This window comes from Onychomys torridus, chromosome 11 (genome assembly GCF_903995425.1).
Source record: "Onychomys torridus chromosome 11, mOncTor1.1, whole genome shotgun sequence".
In the NCBI taxonomy this organism is placed as follows: Eukaryota; Metazoa; Chordata; class Mammalia; order Rodentia; family Cricetidae; genus Onychomys; species Onychomys torridus.
This window is the reverse complement of record NC_050453.1, coordinates 65,613,679-65,635,845: the sequence shown is the minus strand read 5'-3', so window position 1 is coordinate 65,635,845 and position 22,167 is coordinate 65,613,679. Positions and strand designations below refer to the sequence as shown.

Below are 22,167 nucleotides of genomic sequence, written 5' to 3'. Positions count from 1 at the left end.
TTGCAAGTCTCAGGGTGGGAACTAAGGAAACACCTAGCTCACGCCCACGCAAATGGGAGTCACTTGCCGGTGACTGTGGAAGCCAGAGCGGTCCTGCTCAAGCTGAAAATCCAGATGCCTCCTCTGGAGACTTGACCTCCATCCACCCACCTCTCTGGCCCCCCTCTGTGTGTGTCTTGCAAACCAAGCCCCAAAGGCCTTGAGGCAGCTAAGAACCAGCCAGCAACTTTTCTGCCTCCGGGTTTGTTTCTGACTCTACTGATTACTCTCCTAAATATGCTAGTCTGAGAGAGTTGGTTTTGTTTTTGTTTTTTGGTTGTTGTTATTGCTTTGAGATAGAGTCCTGCTATGTGACCCTGGCTGACCTGGAACTAGATAAACAAGGCTAACAAAACTCACAGAGATCACCTGCTTCCACCTCCTGAGTACTGAGATTAAAGATGTAGGCTACCATGGCTAGTCTGAAGAGGTTGGAAATGTGCCTGAAAACACTCGGTTTCCCATGGTATTTGTGGTGGCTTGGATGAGAATGATCCTCTTAGGCTCAGGTATTTGGATACTGGGTCCCAGTTAGTAGAACTGTTTGGGAAGGATTAGGAGGTGTGATCTTATTGGAAGAGGTGTGTCACTGAAGGTGGGCTTTAAGGTTTCATACATCAGTGCCATTTCCAAAAATCTCTCTCTGCCTTCTACTTGTGGAACAAGATAGCTCTCAGCTATTGCCCCGAAAACCACACATGCCTGCCCACTGCCATGCTCCTAACCATGATGGTCATAGACTCTAACCTCCTGGAACTGTAAGTCCCCATAAATACTTCTAAAAGTTGCATTGCTCATGGTATCTCTTCACAGCAATAAAGAAGTGGCTAAGACAGTGTCCCAAGGTCCTCCGTAGGTCACAGAAAATACGAAGTGGGGGATCCTCTGAAGATGTTGGGATGGAGGAAGCTGAGGAGACCAAACTAAGTCTGGTCCTTTAAAATGCTACTTAGGGGTAAGAAGATGGCTCAGTAGGTAAGAGCAGTTGCTACGAAAGCATGGGCATCCGAGTTCAAGACAGCAACAGAAAAAGCCCAGTGTGGAGGCAGGTATACCTGTAACCCCATGCTGGGAGTGGGCAAGGTGGAGGCCAGAGGGTCACTGGATCTTGCTGGCTGCCAGCCTAGCTCCAGGTGTCTCAGAAGAATAGACTGGAGAGTGACAGAACACTAGACATCCTCCTCTGGCTTCCAAGCACAATGACAGATATGTATACCTTGTACATATGCGCATAACACACACACACACACACACACACACACACACACACACACACACGACTAACTATAGAACCTGTGTGGAAAATGACATAGGGACAACTACGAGGCAAGCTGGGGACATCTGTACTGGAACAGAAGGAAGGCTGTACCCAAGGCACCGGATCATTGAACCCCATAAAACTTGTAAAAATGTAGATGGTAGGTGGGGAACAAGACCTTCTGTGTCAAGGAGGGGGGTGACTGGAGAACTTCCTTGGTGTGCAGACCATGGCGGAAGTGTGCAAGTGTGAATGTTGCAAGGTGGGTTTGAGGAGGTGCTCACAGCAGGCTGGGGTGGAAGGAAGAGCCTGCACCGTGCTGGTGAGGTCACTGGGAATGTACTGCAGATCACAGGTCACTGGGAATGTACTGCAGATCACAGCTTTGCAGCTGATGTCACTGGCATTTCTATCTCCACACCCAGCCATGGTGGTCAGGAATGTCAGCTGCCCAGGCAGCAGTGGCCAAAGACTAAGCAAAGCCACTGCCTGAGAAGGAGACAGATCTCACCGATTGGCCTTGGTATCTGTTGGCTTCATTGGAAAGATGATCAAAAGGGCAACCTGGGAATGTAGCTCAGTGTGTAGAGTGCTTGCCCAACACCGCATACACCAGGTGTGGTGGTACATGCCTGGAATCCCAGCTCTTTGGGGGCAGAAGCAGGGATTCTGAAATTCAGGATTATCCTCAGCTAGGAAGCAAGTTCAAGGCCAGGATGGAATCCATGAGCCTCTGTCTCAAAAATAAAGAATGTCATTTTGAGGGCTGGGGATGTGGCTCAGTTTGTAGAGTGTTTGCCTAGCATGCACAAAACCCTGGATTCTATTCCCAGCTTCAATAAACCTGGTGTGGTGCCCTGAACCTAAAACCCCGGTACTGGGAACGTGAAGGACAGAGGATAAGTGAAATACAAGTGGAGGCCAGCCTGGGCTACACGAAAGAAAGCCAATCTTTTAAAAAGAGGCGAAGGATAAAAAGACAGGTCGTCAGCCCAGTCTACCTGCCCGTGTTAGCAGATCTGCCTAGGGCCTGTCCCAAAGTGTGCTCTTGTGGTGGCAGGGTGCAGGCCTCTTGGACCACCCGAGGTCCTGCAGGGGCCCGCTGGCCACTAGGCAGCTGCCAACCTCCCACTTCCTCCCAGCACTAGAGCGCTTAATTGATCCCAGAGCGGGTGGCATTTTAGAACAATTAATATGCAAAACAAAGTAAATCGTGCTCCACTTAGGAGCCTGGAGCCCAGTGAGGTATTTTCTATGCAGTGAGGTCATGGCCCCTGCCATGCCCTCTTTTCTAGGGAAATAAAAATCAGACAGGCACAAAGCCATCCCCCCACCCCCCCTGGCCCTGCTGAGCCCAGAGCCACCTCCAAGGGCGAGGGCGGTCCGTGATCCACAACCGGGCTGAACTGGTGGGGGAGCCTCCGGTCCACCGGGTCCTGCAGCCACCAGGCTGTGTAGCCTCAGGATAGGCAACAAGGTCTCTGTCCTGGTCTGTGGCTGAGAGTCCTAGTTTTCTAGGGTTGCTTAAATCAGATAATCGGGAGACAGGGCCCCTTCTCAGTGCCTTATGAGTCTTGACAGAAGTCAGCGTTCACTCCTGCTCCAAATCTCTCAGGCAGCCCTGACTGCTACCTTTTGCAGCTGGAGAGACTTGAGGAGCTAGCTCCAAGGCAATCTGGCCTTGGCTGCCCTGAGGCTGTGAAAGCCTTGGCTTTGCTGGTTAGTGAGTGGACGTTTGTAGTCTCAGCTGCGATTCTGGTGTTCAGCCTTGTGTGTGACCATGTTTTCATGCTCCTGTGCCAGTGGGTGCATGTCTGTGTGATGAATGTGGAGACTGGAGGTTAACCTCGGGTGTCCTTCCTCAGGAGCATTGCACCAATTTTTGATCTGGACCCACCAGTTAAGCTAGGCTGGCTACTCAGGGAGTCCCAGGGATCTTTCTCTCTTCCTTCCTTCCTTCCTTCCTTCCTTCCTTCCTTCCTTCCTTCCTCCCTCCCTCCCTCCCTCCCTCCCTCCTTCCCTCCCTCTCTCCCTCCCTCCCTCTCTTCCTTCCTTCCTTTCTTTCCTTTGAAGTGGGTCCTGGGAATTGAACTCAGGTCCTCACCCTTGCAAAGCAAGCATCTTACGGCGCCAGCCACCTCCCTGGCCCCACATACAGTTTTCAGAACATGTATTTGGCTGTCTCTCCTTCGCTTTTCCACCCTGCTTCCTGGCCCAAGGGCACGATGGTGGGATCTCTTGGCACCATCTTATTCTGTGAGGATCCAGGATGCAGAGGGGCCGGAGGAGAACCAGTGAGTCTCTTGGGTCTTTGGGTGTCACAGCTGCTCCTTGGATGTTGCTTACCCGACCTCGTGTTGTGTGTGTTGTTAGGGTTGTGTGCGCTGGCAAGATACTTAGTCATCCTAGGGCCTTACATCCTTTGCATGATCACATAATTTGCATACAGTGTGATCACGTAATCTATGCGTATGTGTGGCGTAGCTATGTTAACCCCAGATGCACATGTGCAGGTGGGGAACCTATAAAAGCGGGTTCCACGTGTTTCCCCCCGCTTCCTGCATGGTCATTCTATAGGCCTATGCAAATCCTTCCCTTCCCTTCCCTTAATAAACTCTTATAGTGGGTTTTGCTGTACCTCCTGGCTTTTCTCGCATGGTAAACAGTGACGCTTATTGAATAACATTGCACCCCTTGATAAATAACATGTGCCATGGTACATCCTTTCTGAGATGTCCTCTCCACTCACCCTACTCCTGTTCATTAATGAGCTCACTTCAGGGGCAAGCTCTGCTCTCCTCTCCACCATGACTGCTGCCAGAACCCAATGCCTATCAGTCTGGTATGCAGCTGATGCCTGGGACGTGGTCACCAATGAAACAAACAAGTATGTACAAGGAAGACTCAAGGTGCTGGAGATGTAACTCTGTTGGCAGAATGCTTACCTAGCATGGCCCTGGGTTCTATCCCCAAAACCATTTAAACCAGGACTGGAGGTGCATGCCTGGAATGCCAGCACTTGGAAGGCAGAGACAGGAGTGTAAGAAGTTCAAGGTCATCCCCATCTACAGAGACACTCTCCAGAAAAGAAAAGAAGAGAAGAAGAAAGTGGGGGGGAGGGGGAGGTGTCTAAGGAGCTTTTCTATTGCTGTGTAAAGACACCATGATCAATGCAACTTACAGAAGAAAGAGTTTCTTTGGCGCTCCCAGTGCCTGGGGTGAGAGGCCATGAGCCTCATGGGGGAGAGCGTGGCAGAAGACAGGCAGACGTGGTGCTGGAGCAGTCACTGAGAGTTTATGTGTAATGCACATGTAATCCACATGACAAGGCAGACACAGAGGGGGCGGGGAGGGAGGAAGGGAAGGAGGGAGGGAGGGAAGGAGAGATAGAAAGAGAGAGAGAGAGAGAGAGAGAGAGAGACAGAAAGAGAGAGAGAGAGATCAATGACCGGAAATGGCATAGACTTTTGAAACCTCCAAGTGTATAGTGACAGTGACAGACCTCCTCCAGCAAGGCCATACTTCCTAACCAACAAACAGTTCCACTGACTGGGGTCCAAGCATTCAAATGTTTGAGCCTGTGAGGCCGTCCTCACTCAAACCACCACAGAAGGGAAGAGAAGGGGCTCAGAGATGAGGGCATGATGGATGTGTGGAATAAAGTCTCGTCTCACACACGGAAAACAGCTTCGTCTTGGGCTGTGTATTCAAGGCTTCCTCCTCTGGGCTCGGTTCTGCCTGTACAGTCTGGGCATGAACTTAGATGGTGAGTATCCGTGGACCCTATGTTCTCCAGCCTCCAGCTCACTCTGAGATTTTGTATGCCACTTTCCTGGCTATGTCTGTGCCCTGCCCTCCTGTGTCTTACACTGGACCAGTGGTACCCTTGCAGAACCACAATACCTTGAGCTTATGGAGCTGAAGGGTCTGGGCAGCTTAATTGCTGGGAGAGACAGGTAGCTTTAGCCCAGAGCCCAGTGGGTGGCATGAAGTTGGGTACCTGGCCACTGTGTTACTCTGCCTTGGTGCCACTAACACCAGTTGAGAGCAGACAGCAGGGTCAGATTGGCCAGCTGTCAGGCTGTGGTGAGTCTGCGTGCCCTTTGACCCTGTGGATATGGGCTGGTTTTAGACATTCACTAGTGAAGGATGAGGAGATAGCTCAGTGCAAGCATGAAGTCCTGAGTTCAAGCCAAGCTCCAGGTTCAATGAATGACCCTGTCACAGAAGACAAGGTAGCTGGCATCCAGAGGAATAACACCTGACATCAGCCTCTGGGTTCCACACCTAAACACACAGACACACACATGCATGCATACATGTGCACACACATTGTACACTGCCCACCTGTTTGCACACACACACATACACACACACATGCGTGCATGTGCGCACACACACTGCACCCCCATGCCTGCACACACACACACACACACACACACACACACACACACTCCCAAATGAACTTCGTAGCAAATATGCTTCTCTCCAGTGAAGACAGGTAACTCTCAGGGGCCAGGTGTCACCAGGTAACTCAGTGACTTCAGTACTGTCAGCCCCACCTACCCAGAGAGCCAGTCCGGACTCTGCCAATGCCCTTCAAGTTAGAGTCAAAGCAGACAAGCCCCTTTCCCCTTTCCAACCTGCCACCAGGGCTGGGCAGAACGTCTGTGCCTTTGATGTGGTACAGGTGACAGGCATGAGGTCAAGTCTACAGAGCTCTGAGCTCACCCTCTGCTCCAGTTCTAAGACACAGTCCCCCTGCCTCCACTGTGCACTCTTAACCTTTCCTGAGCCCCAGGGTCTCCAGGGCAAACCTAGCTGAAGCTGGTAAGATGGCTTAGCAGGGAATGGTGCTCATCAGCAAGCCTGGAACCCACATGGGGGAGAAAGAAATGACTTCCGAAAGCTGTCCTATGACCTTCACTGACACACCATGGCTTGTCAGTGTTCACATACATGTGTAGAAATAATACATGTAAAAAAAAAATTTAAGAAGATTGGCTGAAACCACAGCTGTGTCATAGGCCACCAAGCCCTTCCGTGAGGAGAGTTTTCACTGCCTGCCTCAGCTGTATAACCCCTGGCCCTGCCTGTTAGCTCAGCTCAGTGCCCACTCAGCTCCAGCCATGCCAGGTTTCCCTAACCCCACCATCACCTTGATTTGCCCCAAAGAGCCCCGGACATACATTGCTCCTCTGCCTCCCAGCTCTCCCCGCTCACCCTGGCCTTGTACTATACCCTGCTGCCTCCTGGGAGTGCGGTCTCTCTTGCTGTCAATCTCCCACCAGCACAGCGGGCATCCCTCCACCCGGGCCTGCCTCTGGGTCCAGTGTTTATTCTCTTCTTTCAAAATTCAGTTCGGCCAATGTCATCCAAACAGACCACATCACCAGACTCCTAGCAGCTGGGTATACCGTGACCACGTGACAAAGTTAAACTTCCGGCTGCTGAGCAGACCCAGGCGTGTGAAGTGGGAGCCCCTGGGGACCAGACAAACTCTAGAAACTCAGGCAGCATGGTAGAAAGCCCCAAGCAGCATGCTGGCCACAGCTGTTGACGGCAGACAGCTGAGGGAACAGCTCAGTGGGCAGAATGCTTGCCTAGTGTGCACAAGGTCCTGGGTTCCAGCCCTAGCACCACATTAACCAGGTGCCAGGTGTGATAGTGTGCCTGTGAGCAGAGTATTTGGGAGGTAGAGGCAGAAAGAGGATCAGGTCATCCTCCGCTACATGGGGGGTTCAAAACCAGCCTGGGCTACATGAGATTCTGACTCAAAAGGTGACTGGGGAGCATTAGACGGCTCAGCAGGTTAAAGGGCTTGCTATGCAAGCCTGGTGACCTGAGTTCGATCCCTGGAACCCATACAAGGACAGGTTGGGTGGTGGTGGCACACGCCTTTAATCCCAGCACTTGAGAGGCAGAGGCAGGAGTATCTCTGTGAGTTTGAGGCCAGCCTGGTCTATAGAGCAAGATCCAGGACAGGCTCCAAAGCTATACAGAGAAACCCTGTCTCAAAAAACATAAACAAAAGCAAAAAAAATAAAAGGACAGAATTGGCTCCATGAAGCTGTCCTTGACTTTACACAGGTGCTCACAAACACACATCACACATAAAACCACACCCACCCACCCACGTACATGTCAGATACTCACACCATACACAACACACATACTGCATAATAACAGTAATAATAGAATTCTGAGAGACCCCAGCTTTGGTCTGGTTTGAGCCCAATGATTCAGAAGGCAGCTCAGCGAGTGGTTTAGTTTTTGGGCTACAGATGCACTACCAGATGTAAAGTCCTGGGTGCCTGCAGGAGACCCCAGCCCAGCTGGCTCCCTCCGTGCATCACCACTACCCAAACCTACCAAGCAGGGTGTTGTGTGCATGACACTTGAGTATCTGCTGACTGTCAGAGGAGGAGAAGATCAGCTTTAAGTCCATCTCGGATTCGAAGGGAGTTTATGGGCTGACAGGTGCCCTATAAATATGATTTGTTTGGAGGCTGCTCAGGCCCTTGTGGGAAGGCTCTGTGCCCCAGTTAGCTAAGAGTCAGGTCGGCCTGCTCTTTACCCTGACCCAGCCGCCTCCAGAGACTCCTAGAGGCTCTTCCCTCGCAACCTGCCCCTCACGGCAAACAGGATGTGTGGACTCTAGGGCTCCAAGAACCAGGAGCCTCATGCATGCCTGCAAGGATTCGTTGCTCAAAGGGACGACACCAGGTTCGACCCAAGGTTGTTCAAGAGGAGTTCTTGATCTTCCTTTTGAAAAGGAAGATAGATCCAGAGAACACTGGAAACAGATGAAGACAGACAAATATAATTTTGACAAAAGAGTGGGGGTGAGTATTTAAAACCAAACAGGAGAATTTTGCTGGCATTGGACTCCAGAGTGTCAGAGACAGACCTCTTACTGAGAACTTGGTTCCCGGGATCAAGTACCAGAAGGTGATACACTTGTATGTGTGTGCAGATGCAAGTGTGTACATGTAGCCGTGTGTGCACACGTGTGTGGAAGACAACGTCTGCTGTCTTTTTTTTTTTTTTTAGTTGCCAATCACCTTGACTGGAATTCACCAATTTGCTAAGCTGCTGGCCGGTGTGCCCCTGACATCCCATATTGGGGTTTACGAGCATGGGACACCATACTTGGCTTTTAAAACAAACAAACAAACAAACATGGATTCTAGACATTAAACTCCTGTCCTTGTCTTGCAAGCTGAGCTCTTCAGCCAACAGAGCTAGGGACCTTTAAGAAGTGGGGCTGGAGCTGGAGAGAGGCCTCATGGTTACAAGTGCCAGTTCTGTGAGAATGAGGGCCTGAGTTCAAATTCGAAGCACACACAGAAAAAGCTGCGCAGTAGGGGTGGAGAGATGGCTCAGCACTGAAGGGTATTAGATGTTCTTACAAGTACCCAGGTTCAGTTCCCAGCGCCCACATCAGGCAGCTCACCAAGACCTTCAACTCTGACACCCTCTTCTAGCCTCTGTGGGCACATGCATTCACATGGAACACACACACACACACACACACACACACACACACACACACGAAAATGTAAGTGCTAGGCATGGTGCACATGCCTATAATCCCACCCTGGAGGACAGAGACAGACAAATCCCAAGAGCTTGTTTGCTAGACACCCTAGCCAAAATGACAAGCTTTCATTTCAGTGAGAGACCCTGTCTCAAGGCAATAAGGCAGAGTATGAGAAAGGACATCTGATGTTCTGTTGAGTTTCTGTATGTGCATGCCTGTGCACACACACTTGCGTGCATCCAATACACACACACACATACACACATACACACACACACACACACACACACACACACACACACACACACACACACACACACAGAGGAGCCAAGTGGGAGGAAGTTAGGCTGTTGAAGGTGTGCCCTTGAAGTGGATTGGATATTGGCTCTTTATCTGCCAACCCTCTTCTCCACCACTGTGCCTGGGATAGGAGTCCCCTGCCACACTTCCCCCACTCTGATGTCCCAGTCACCACAAGTGCAAAGCAACAGAGTCAAGGAATCAAGGACAGGAACTTCAGAAAGCATGACTTCAAGTAAACCTTGCCCCCTGTAAGCTGATGAGCTCAGATGTTTCATTACAGTAACACAGAACGGACAAACAGAAGCTTGTAGTTCATAGCGGTTAGTGTCTGAAATTCTGAGCCCTGGAGATTCTGACCATAGATATGTTGACATGCCAAGAACCCTTCCAAGGGACATCCTTTTAGACACGGTGTTGTCATCTACAAAGTTCATACTTGAAAACAAGGCAAATGAGTTACCAAGAAAGTAAGTCTCATAATATTTTAAGTAGGTTTATAATTTTATGTTGGGCCACATTCACAGCTGTCCTCATCTGTGTGTGGCCCGAAGGCTGCAGGTCCAACACACCTGCTGCAAACAGTCTCGGTGACTTGACTCGGCATGAGCTTTTGAGGTCTCTGCAGCCTATGCCGAGCAGATTGAGGGAGAAGGCGTGAGGAGAGGAGGGCGGAGTGGAGGGCAGCTCTGTCAGTAGAGAGCTTGCTACACAAGCGTGAGGACCTGACTTAGATCCCCAGAACCCATGTAAAAATTCCAGGAGTTACAATGAGTGCTTATAATCCTGGTACTGGGGAGGCGGAGCTAGGTGGATCCCTGGCTTATGAGCTAGCCAGCCTAGCTGAGCCAGTGAGCTCTAGGCCAGCAAGAAACTCTGTTTCCAAAAGACAAGGTGGATAGACCTGAGGAATGACACCGAGGTTTTCCTCTAGACCCACAGGCATACACAGATGAGGACAGCTGTGAATGTGGTCTAGCATAAATACACGTGGTTCCACAGAAAGAGACGGGGCAGGTGAGTGGCGAGTCTGGGGAAGCCAAACCTGCAAGTGCCCTGCTTTGTGGGTGGAACTCAGCAAAGCCTGGCCAGAGTGCTGGGGAGAGGCTTAGAGAGCAAACTGTGCGAACCAGATGGCCTGAGTTCAGATCCACACACAGTAGCACAAGGGTCTGTAGTCCCAGAGTGCCTTTGGGGGAGGTGGGAGGCAGAGGCAGGAGAGTTTCCGGAAATGTGTGGGGCAGCCAGCCTGGCATATACAGCAAGAAAAGATCCTGTCTTAAACAGATGCAAAGGAGGCAAATGTGAGTGTTGTCTTCTGACCCCTAGACTTGCATGAGAGGCTCTCCCGTCACAAAAGAAGCACACACACACACACACACACACACACACACACACACACACACACACATGATGGGATAATGAAATGACACCAACTTTACAGAAAGAAGAGGCACAAGGCCATCTTTCTACGCCACCGGGACATCAAGGTCCTAGGGTGCAGAAAACATGGCTCCAGTGTTGTCTCCAGCTGGGAAGGTAACCTGAGGCCTGTGGGGCCAGCCTCCTGCCTGAAGGCAAAAAACTTTCCCCTACCCTGCTGCACAGATATGCGCCAGCATACACCCAGGCTACATGTGGTGTCTGTCGTCCTCAGAAGCCCCAGAACTCAGTTCCCCACGTCCCACAAAAACACGTGCAGGTGGCTGGCCCTGGGACCTGTGTGGATGAAAGTGTAGTCTTAGGAGAGCCATTAGTAAAAGCAGAAGCATTGCCTACACAAGAGGACAGAGGCTCTGCTTACCAGCCAGCCACACAGGGAGAAGTATCTCCATCAAGGTGCTAGACCAGGGGCTATCAACCTATGTGTGGGTCATGACCCTCCTTGGGGTCACATATCAGATATTTACATTAGGGTTCACAACAGTAGCAAAATCACAGTTATGAAGTAACAACAAGGTAATGTTATGGTTGGGGGGGGGGTCACCACAACATGAGGAACTGTATTAAAGGGTCACAGCATTAGGAAGGTTGAGAACCACATCTCTAGATTGTGTGGGAAATTCCTAGGAGCTAAAGGTGGGGGGGGGGGTGGGGGGTGTTGTGGTGACAGGGACGGCACAGACAGATGGACAGATACAGAGACATGCTATGAAGACTTAACAAACACCTGACAAAGATGAGGTGAGGTTTGTCTCATGGCCCGGGGGCACAGTCCATCATGGCAGGGAGGGCTGGTAGCAGGAGGCAAGCAGTTCACATGGCAACCACAGTCAGGAAGCAGAGAGGTGGACGCTGGAGCCTGGCTTCCCTTGCGCTTTGATTCCACCCAGGACCCGGTCTGTGGAAAGGTGTCACCCACGTTTAGGGCGGGTCCTCCCACCTCAGTCAACCTCACTTAGCAACTTCCTGGGTGACTCTCGAATCCTGGCAAATTGACAGTACTAACCAGCGCGGGAGTCCCAGGCCTGGAGCTGGGTTCACCTGTGTTCACTCCGGCACAGCTTTGGGGAAATTGCTGCCCTGCTCTGAGCCCCACTTTAAGCCCACATCACCCTGAAGCTCAGCCGCCCCTCGGGGCTTCAGCTGGGGTGCATGGCCCAGGCTCTCTGAGGCTCTGCCTTTCAACCACAGTGAAAGGTCACCACACCTATCTCTGAGGCATCACACAGGAATTTTGACGCCGGTGGCAAAGGACACGGATTAGGAAAATTGACCGGGCGAGGCGGTGGGAAGTCCCCACTAGCCATAAGCCCAGGCTCCAGATTCTGCCATAGTCCAGTCACCACCTTCTGAATCACAGCAATTGGTTACTGGGTGTGCCTGTACTGCTGGAGGAAAAGGGTGGCCTGAGGACTCTATGTAGCCTGCAGGGACACTTGTTCAGCCTCAAGAGGGTAACTACAAAAATCCGAAGTGCTCTCTCTCTCATGCATGCGCCCTCCCCCCGCAACACACACACATGCACACACACACACACACACACAAGCATGTACACGCATACACACACTCCTGACACTAGAAAAATAATTGCAAACTTCCCTGCTCGGCAACTAAATTATGCCTCCCTCAGACCCCGGTTGAAGTGCTAACTTTTGACTTGACTTTGAAGTCTTTAAGGAAGTAATTAAGGTTAAATGAGATCGTAAGGGTGAGGCCCTAATCCCATAGGATCAGTGTCCTTATAAAGGAGAGGAAGAGGGCCTAGAGGTGGGTCAGCAATGAAGGGAACTAACACTCTTCCAGAGGACCTGGGTTCAATTCCCAGAACCACATGGCGGCTCACATTGTCTCTAACTCTGGTTCCAGGGAACCCGATGCCCTCTTCTGGCCTTTATGGGCACCCAGCAACTATATGGTACACAGACATAACCACACCCATCTACACACAATGAAAATAATGTTAGACAGAGGCAGAAAAAGCACATCTTTGCCTTATTTGGGTAAGTCTGAAGACTTGGCTACCAGGCAGAGACAGGAAGATCTTGAGTTCAAGGTCATCCTCAGTTTACATAATGAGTTTGAACTGTCAAGAGGGCTCAGTGGGTAAAAGTCTGCTTGCCAAGCAAGACTAACAACCTGACTTTGGTACCTGGAGCCCATGGCGAGGGAGAGAATTGACTGCCTACAGCACTAGCTCCAGCCAATATGCCTAGCTCCACCATGGCTACCCATCACCGTGTCTACCTGCCACCGTGCCTACCTGTTACCATGCCTACCTGCCACCGTGCCTACCTGCCACCATGTCTACCCACCACTATGCCTGCCTGCTACCGTGCCTACCTGCTACCGTGCCTACCCATCACCATTCCTGCCTGCCACCGTGCCTACCTGCTACCATGGTTCCCCACCATGACAGATTCTTGTCCTGCTGGATAAGAAGCCCAAATAAACCCTTCTTTCTGTAAGTTGCCTTGGTCATGGTGTTTTATCACAGCAACAGAAATGTAACTAGTTGAGTCCCCAGTGTTGTGGATCCATGATAACTTCTGAATCTCAGACAGAGTAGGTACATGCAGGGCTGGTGACCCAGACGGTGGCAGAAACGATTGGGATGGTTCTCTGCTTGGTACTCAGCGGAGCAGAGGCCGAAGTGTAGCATTGGGTTTTCCTAAAGTCATCACAGTGCTCGTGTCATTGCTGATCCCTCCTGTGTGTGGCTTTTCTTCTTTGAAGTCTTCTTGTCCCAGGTTCTAAAGGGAGCTCTCTGTTGCTCCATAGTCCAGAGACAGCCACATCTTCTCCTGCAGTGCCATCCTTATTCTTGAGACATGATGGTGAAGGTCAGAGTGAGCAGATTTGGCTGTGTTGGGCACCTGGTTACCAGGACTTCCTCATGTTTGGCAAGGTGGACATTGTTGCCATCAATGATTCCTTCACTGACCTCAATTACATGATCTACATGTTCCAGTATGACTCTACCCATTGCAAGTTCAATGACACAGTCAAGGCTGAGAAGATTGTCATCGACGGTAGGCCACACCATCTTCCAGGAGTAAGATCCTGCCAATATCAAAATGGGATGATGCTGGTGCTGAGTGTGTTGTGAAGTCTACTTGTGTCTTCACCACCATGGAGAAAGCCAAGGTCCACTTGAAAGGTGGAGTCAAAAGAGCCATCATCTGCCCCTTGTGCTGATACCCCCATGTTTGTGATGGGTGTTGTCTTAGTTAAGGTTTCTACTGCTGTAAAGAGACACCTTGACCAAGGCAACTCTTATAAAGGAAAACATTTAATTGACACTGACTTACAGTTTCAGAGGTTTGGTCCATTGCCATCATGGCAGGAAACATGGTGGCTTGCTGTAGACGGATGGAAATGAGAGTTCTACATCTCTGACCCACAGGCAGCAGAAGGAGACTGTGTGCCATGTAGGCACATAGCTTGAGTACACGAGACCTTAAAGCCCATCCCCACAGTGACACACACTTCCTCCAACAAGGCCACACCTTCTAACAGTGCCGCTCCCTTTGGGCCAAGAATTCAAACACACGTGTCTTTGGGCCTATTCCAATTCAAACCATTACAGGTGTGTACCCCAAGAAGTATGGCAACTCACCCAAGATTGTCAGTGGTGCCTCCTGCATCACCAACTGCTTAGCTCCCCTGGCCAAGGTCATCCATGACCAATTTGGCATTGTGAAAGGATTCATGACCACAGTCCATGCCATTGCTGTCACCCAGAAGACTGTAGATGACCCGTCTAGGAACCTGTAGCATGATGGCCATGGGGCTGCCCAGAACACAATCTCTGCATAGGTCTGTTGTTGCTGCCAAGTGGAATGGAAGCTCATTGGCCTGGCCTTCTGTGTCCCTATCCCCTGCATGTCTGTCATGGATGCAGCCACCTGGAGAAAGCTGCCAAGTATGATGACACCCAGAAGGTGGTGCAGCAGGCATATGAGGGCCCACTAAAGGGCATCCTGGGCAACAGTGCTGCTGCCCACTCTTCCGCCTTTGATGCTGGGTCTGGCATTGTTTTCAATGACAACTTCATAAAGCTCATTTCCTGGTAGGACAGCATGTTGGTGAACCTCATGGCCTCCATGGCCTCTAAGGAGTAAGAAACCCTGGACCCAGCGAGAACAAGAAGGAGACCCTTGGCTGCTGGGGAGTCCTCAACACCTGAGCATGTCCCTCAGTTTTCATCCCAGACCCCCAGAAGAAGGGGAGGGGCTTAGGGAGCCCTACTCCCTTGAATAAAGTTCACCACACACACACACACACACACACACACACACACACACACACACACACACAAAGAGTATTAAAGGGTATTATATCTGGGCTTTGTGTTAGGCAGAGACAGAGGAGCCTGGAGTTTTGCACTGTGGACCTTCTGGAGCTATAATGTAGGTTCATGATGAGATAAACAAAGGGTAGAATCAGTCCTCTTCTCTTCCTGGCCTCAGAATGCAGTGAGGCAGATTATTGTGTAGTTAAGAGTATGTCTGTAGCCACTCAGGGCAGGGAAAAGGCATGTACCAGGGCCAACCTTATCAAGTGAATGTTGACTGATTCCTTACTTGATACCATCAAGACTTTGTCAACGTGACTAGGCTGAAACTTGGCTGTTTAATACCCAGTGGTCCTGTTTCTACCTCAGTGATTTCTGCTCCTCTCCTGAGAGACAAGGACAGGTCTTTCTTCTTCTCATGGAGACCTCTGCACTCCCCATCCCAGGGTCTCATCTATACATGACGCCATCGTATAGATAGATGTAGACCCTCACATGGGTGTCAAGCTAACTGGGGACTGGTTAGTTGGGGGAGAAGCTAGCTGGAGAGAGACTGTGGGATAAAACATGAGCCGGTGCTGGGTAGAGAGCGCTGACCGCCCTCTAGGAGACGGTTGCCGTAGCACATCCATCATGGCTGGTTCCCGAACCCAGCAGTGAGGCGCAGGGAGGTGATAAACTTGCCCTAGGTGGTACCTAGGTCTCTGTCCCACCGTTTGCCATCCTGAGTTTTCATTTCAGACTTGGAATCTACCCTGGGTTTTCCTTTTTTCCGTTTTTTTTTTTTTTTTTTTTTTTTTTTTTTTTTTTTTTTTTTTGAGACAGGGTTTCTCTGTGTAGCCCTGGCTGTCCTGGAACTCTCTTTTGTAGACCAGGCTGGCCTCGAACTCACAGAACACTTGCTTCTGCTGCCCTGGTGCTGGGATTAGACAAGTACGCCACCCCACCTGGCCAGCACCCTAGGCTTTCATTTGTTTTACTGCCTCCTCATGGCTGCTGGTTGTAAGGTCTGACAGCCTTCCTGTTTTGTCTTTATTCTGCCCCAGATCTTGGTCTTTGAGCTTATGGGTTGATGCACTGGGGAGTAGAAAGGTTATAGGGAGACTGGGAACCATGGGAAGAAGCCAGAGTGTGGGTGCCACGGCAGGGGTGTGTAGCCATGAGGTCCACACCTTTGACCACTGACGTGGGGATCAGAGGCCAGGGACACTCTGTCTGCTCAGACATCCAGAGAAAGGAGCGGCCGACACCAGGGCTGCAGGACTAGTGGCTCTTTCCTGAAGAATGCTCTCCATCAGGACATCATTGACTCACTCTACCCTCACACCTAACAGCTTCCTTCCTAGCTACATAGACTCTAAGGTCACTGAGGAAGGGGTAAGGCCAGGGCCAGGCCTACAGCCCTAGCTGCCTTCATGTCTTTGTCTTAGAGCCTCTCAAGGGCATCTCTCTCTCTCTCTCTCTCTCTCTCTCTCTCTCTCTCTCTCTCTCTCTCTCTCTCTCTCCCTCTCTCTTTCTCTCTCCCTCTGTGCCCCCCCCCCGTACCCCGCCCCTGTGTGGTGTGGTATGGTGTACATGGCCATGCAGAAGGGCATGTACGTGAGTATGTGTGCATGTGGAGGTCAGAGGTTGACACTGGATGCCATTCCTCCATTGTTTTTCTATCTTCCTTCCATTTTTTTTCTAAAAGATCTTATTTTTTATTTTCAATAAGTGTGTGTAATGGTGGTGGAGGGGGTTTGTGGGTGAGAGTGTAGTACCCAAAATGGCCAGAAGAGGGCATCAGATACACTTTGGGGCTGAAGTTACAGGCAGCTGTGAGGTGCACACTGTGGTACTGAGGGCTAAACTTGGTCCTCTGCAAAAGCAGTACTTGCTCTTAACCAATGAGCCATCCCTCCAGCCCCCATCTCTCTCTCTCTGTATGCATGCATGTATGTATGTATGTATGTATGTATGTATGTATGTATGTATGTATGTATGTGTGTGTATGTGTGTGTGTATGTATGTATGTATGATATATGTATGCATGGTGTATGTGTGATGTATGTATGATATATGTATGCATGATGTATGTTTGGTGTATGTATGCTGTATATACGATGTATGTATGCATGCATGATATATGTATGATGTATGTATGCATGATGTATGGTGCATGTATGCGTGATGTATGTATGCTGTATGGTGCATGTATGCGTGGTATATGTATGCTGTATATATACTGTATGTATGTATGCATGCATGCATGCATGTATGTATGTATGTATGTTTGAGACAAGGTTTCTGACTGAACTTGAAACTCATCAGCTTTTCTGGGCTGGCGTCAAGGATCCCCATGTCTCTGCTCCTTCCTTGGCTCCAGTGTTGGGGTTACAAAGGCATGCTGCCACACCTCACTTTGTGTTTTTGTATGTATACAGATACGTGTGAGTACGGGCACGAGGATGCCATCACATGCAGGTGGAGCTCTGAGGAACACTTCCAGGAGCTGCTTCTCCACTCCACTCTCTTGACGTTCCTGCAGCTGGGAGGTGGTCTCCAGGCTCGCTGGTGCACGCGCACGTGTGTCTAAGTCCCGTGTCTCCACCTCCCATCTCGCGGTAGGAGCGCTGGGATCCCAGCTCTAGGTCATCACTTGGAGCTTTTTAGGTTGGTTCCGGTACTGGATCAACCAGTTACTCAGCTTGCCAGGCCTTCGTAGTTGATGCTTTTACATGCTAAGCCACTTCCCAGCCCCTGCCTGGCTCTTTATGTAGGTGCTGGAGATCCGAACTCAGGTCCTCATGCTTGCAAGGCAAACACTTTTCTGACTGAGCCATCTCTGTGGCCCCAACAGTTTCTCATACATGTATGCATTTGTGTTTCCTTTATGTTTTCCACTTGGTCTTAAAATAGCCCTCTGTTTCACAGACAAGGAACCAGAGACTTTGGAAAGTCACTTAAGGTCCCCAGCCAACAGGCTCCACTCAAGTACGCCCCAACCTTTTAACATTAAGATAGGATATCCTTTCCCACAAACTTCACACCAAAGAACCACGGAATCAAACGCATATCTCTTTCTCTCCTACACACATGCATGTACACACACACATACACACACACACACACACACACACACACACACACACACATGTTTTAAGTAAGCTTAGTATTTTGTATTGGGCTGCCTTCATAGCTGTCCTGGATGCATGTGGCCCACAGCAGCAGGTTGGACATGCTTGCGAGCTTGTGTTTGGGTACCAGACTGCTTCTCTCTGGGCCCAGCCTTCCAGCCAGAGAGGGACATAGGAAACTGTGACGGTGTAGTACACGCTTCTCAAGATGGCGCCCAGCCACTTTCCTGGTTTTCTGGTATTTGATGGATTCTCAGATGACAGCTGCCCCCTATTTTGGTTTATTTGAATTGCATCCAAGGGGCTGTCATGATGTCGTTGCCTGGCACATCATGCACATCGAAGTTTGTATGAGAGACAAAAATCCTAGAACCTGTAGTGAGCAATCTTAAAAGGAGACCATATACACATGCACAGATATACACTATACTTACACACATATACTCACCTGCACACTTCTATACTATGCTTCTACATAGTATGCCCCCACACCCACATAGCCACATGCACACATGTACACATACATACACCCACACATACACATGTACAGTATGTTTATGCATGCATACACACCAGCATATATACTTGCATACACATATACACATCCACACATACATATGCATATGCATATACATATACATATATACACCCCCACACATACATGCACATATAACAGGCATTCACACACACACACACACAATCCCAGCTTCCTTTCTGGTGCTGAGAAGGACTTTCTGATGGAAACACCTTGGGGAGCAAAGGCTTGTTTGGCTTATACTTCTGGGTCACAACCCACCATTGTGGGAAGTCAGGGCAGAAACCATGAAGAACACAGCTTCGGGCTCATTCTCTGGCTTGCTCTGCTGGCTTTCTTATGCAGGCCCAGCCCGCCTGCCTAGGGGCAGTCCCTCTCACATCAATCATATGTCTAGACCAGTGACTCTCAACCTGTGAGTGGGGACTCCTTGGGCAGCCTAAGACCATCAGAAAACACAAATATTTACATTACAGTTCATAACAGTAGCAAAACAATTTACAGTTATAATTTACAGTTACAAAGCAGCAACAAAAATAATGTGATGGCCCCGGGGTATTGAAGAGTCACAGCATTAGGAAGGTTGAGAGGTGCTGATCCAGATAATCACTTTCAGACCCATTGGCCTGTGGCCAATCTGAGCTGGGCAATTCCTCAACTGAGGTTCCTGATTTTCAGGTGACTCTAGATTTTGTCAAGTTGACAACAAGAACTAATCATCAGCTAGGTGTGGTGGCGCACGCATTTAATCCCAGCACTCAGGAGGCAGAGGCAGATGGATCTCTGTGAGTTCGAGGTCAATCTGTTGTAGGCAGAGTTCTAGACAGGGCAGGGCTGCATTCAAAATGAGAACCCATTTACAAGCAAAACAAAATACCATACACACAAAACTACATCACACACACACACACACACACACACACACACACACACACGCATTTGGGTTCCACCTAGCCTTGTGTCCTCTCCACTGTGTTCCTGTCCCCCCTGGCCTAGACACTGCCATTTTGCTCTGCCAGCCACTCCGTGTGTGGAGACACCGGTGCGTGGAAACATCCGAGGCTGCCAACGCTTACTCACAGAGATATTTTGGTTCTTCCCATTTAAAGGAAGCTCTTGCCACCACCCCACCCTCCAGATTGGAAAGTATGTGGCACTCGTGACGGCGTTCCAATGGACACCTCAGGCCAGATTTCCAAGCTCAAAGGAACAGAGGGTGGCGGTGGCCACCACATGCTCAGGACAGCTGGGCACGACACTTTGTCCTGTCTCTTAGAAAACAAACCTTGAATGGCTCAAAGGACTGCTTTCCCATCAAATATTTGTCTGTGCTAGTGCGTGTCCTGTTGTTTAGAAAACATTTTTTTTTTTTTGGTTGTTGTTGTTGTTTTAAAATTAGATTTCCCTGGAAAGAACAAAAGAAAGAAAGAACACAATCTTTGGCCCAAGAGGCTGTCCAGTTTGGTGCACACCAAGCTGCCGTAGCCCCAGGCTCCCCGTCTGGTACCAGAGATGGGACTCATTGTCAAGGATAACAAAGCCATTGACTGGGTCCTGGGAGGTCCGGGGACAAACTCTGAGGACAGCTTTGGGAATGGCTGCCCACATCTCTGGTCTTTGACCTGTGGTGCCAGAGGGCCTGTACCCCTAAAGCTCCCTGCAATGGAAGGGCTTGGAGGTTTTAGAGAAGACTCTGCCAAGGGCCCCTCCTTTGTGTATCCCTCTGCTCCAGCCACAGCTCATGGGACATACTCTGAGCTTTGACCCCTGGCAGCTGTTGGTAGCCTGGCTAGGGACCATGACCCACAGACCAGGGGCTATCAGCCAAACAAATGCTTCTCTTGGGGCTTTTGGAGGCAAAACATGCAGAGAAAGACTCAGAGACAGACAGACAGACAGACAGAGACAGGCAGCAAGGAGACCAGGCAGGACAGACCCAGAAGGACAGGCAGTAGATTGTGCTTGGACTGAGACCCATGTGACAGCTGAGGCCAGCACCCAAGGGTGTCTAAAAGTGGCCAGGCCTTCAAGCTGCCACCAGGTAGCCGGCACTGCTCACTCTCAGAAGCTGCTTCCCCCAGGGGGAACACTGAACTTCATCTGCCCAGCTACTGTTACAATGTAATGTTCATGTCTTAGAGGGGATGTTTTTACCATCTCTTCCGGGAAGCACTCCCTGATTACTTCCCCACAGCAAGTCTCAGGCCTCTCCTTTTGAGGGGGATCCCCAGAACTTGTCCCTGAAGGCTCCCAGCTTCGACTTTCAGTGACTTCAATCTCTAAGTAGCATTTGGGGTTCTCTGCAATTTCCCCAGAGGCGGGGCTGTCTGAGCCTCATGGGTTCCCCCTACAACATGGATCACACACCTGGGTCACAGTAGCAGTTAGAACATGCTCATAGGCTGGGGCTGGAGGCCTCACCTCCAGTGCCCTGCCTGTGCCCTAAGCACAGGCTCAGCGGCCCATGCAGACAACCATGCTGCTCTGTGGCCACTGCTCCAGGTAGTCAGCCAGGTCTTAGCGCTGACACACAGTTGAGGAATCTGCTGGTATCTCAGAGATGACCAGTCATCCAGGCCCAAGCTCAGCTCTGTGGAGAGTACAGTCTGGAAACTTTTTTCTTGTTTAAGTTTACCAAAGGTTCCATTGTCTAGAGTGGAAGTTCCAAATGGGGCAGTGGTCCTCTTCCCTACCCTTCCCCTCTGGCATCTCCTCTGATCCTCTAGATTTAGGGAGCCTGGGTTGGAAAGTATGCAGCCTAAAGGGTGTGCGTGGAGGGATAGGGGCCGGGAGGGTTGCAATGTTGGTCCCTGCTGTTTGCTTAGAACCCGGACGCACAGCCACAGTGAACTGAACTGCAAGGCTGGGCACTGGAATGATTCTCAGGTCGCAGCCCTTCTGGCCAAGGGAGGATTTGATTACCTGTGGCCCACAACGACCCTCCAGCAGGAGTGGAGGCCAGGCTGAAGCAGGATACAGGGAACCTTCTTGGGGACATGAAAGGGGGAAAGGGCTGCTCCCCTGGAGTTTGGCTGAAGACCCTCTAGCCAGCAGCAAGCAAGAACTCCAGCACAGTTAGCTGGTTAATAAGCTTTCTCCCTTCCCAGCCACGAATCCGCCATTGTCTAGGCATCCCCTCATTTATAAGAAAAGGACGTCCCAACCCCGAAGCAGCTCCAGTGGCTTCTGTGTTTGTTTGTGTGTTTGTTTGCTTACTTGTTTATCATATTATAACTTCATTCAAGGCATCTCTAGAAGCACTCAGCCTCACTTACCAAAGGAAGCATTCACATCCACTTGAAAATCACCAAAATAAGTACCTACGGCTAATGCTGGCGCACGTCACTGTAACTCGCCCTGGAGGAACCCGTAAACACACTCGTAGGTACATCTCACTATTTTCTTGAATGCCTTTCTTTCTGAACGTTTCTAAGTTGAGGATTGTTTATTGTTATTGTGTATGTACATGACATGGCGGGTGCATGTAGAGGTCAGAGGTCTTTGAGCTCACTCTCACCTCCTTCACCTTTATGTGATTTCAAGGGATCAAACTCAGGTCTTCAGGCTTGTGCCACAAGAGCCTTTACCCACTGAGCCATCTGGCCAGGCCCTCTTTCTAAGTATATATATTTTAAAGGG

The 22,167-nt window shown here is 50.2% G+C and overlaps 1 pseudogene; it reads left to right on the top strand.

Annotated features, from left to right (window-relative positions):
• The first annotated feature begins 1,526 nt into the window (after positions 1-1,526).
• LOC118592900 overlaps positions 1,527-22,167 on the top strand; it is a 64,729-nt pseudogene continuing 44,088 nt past the window's right edge.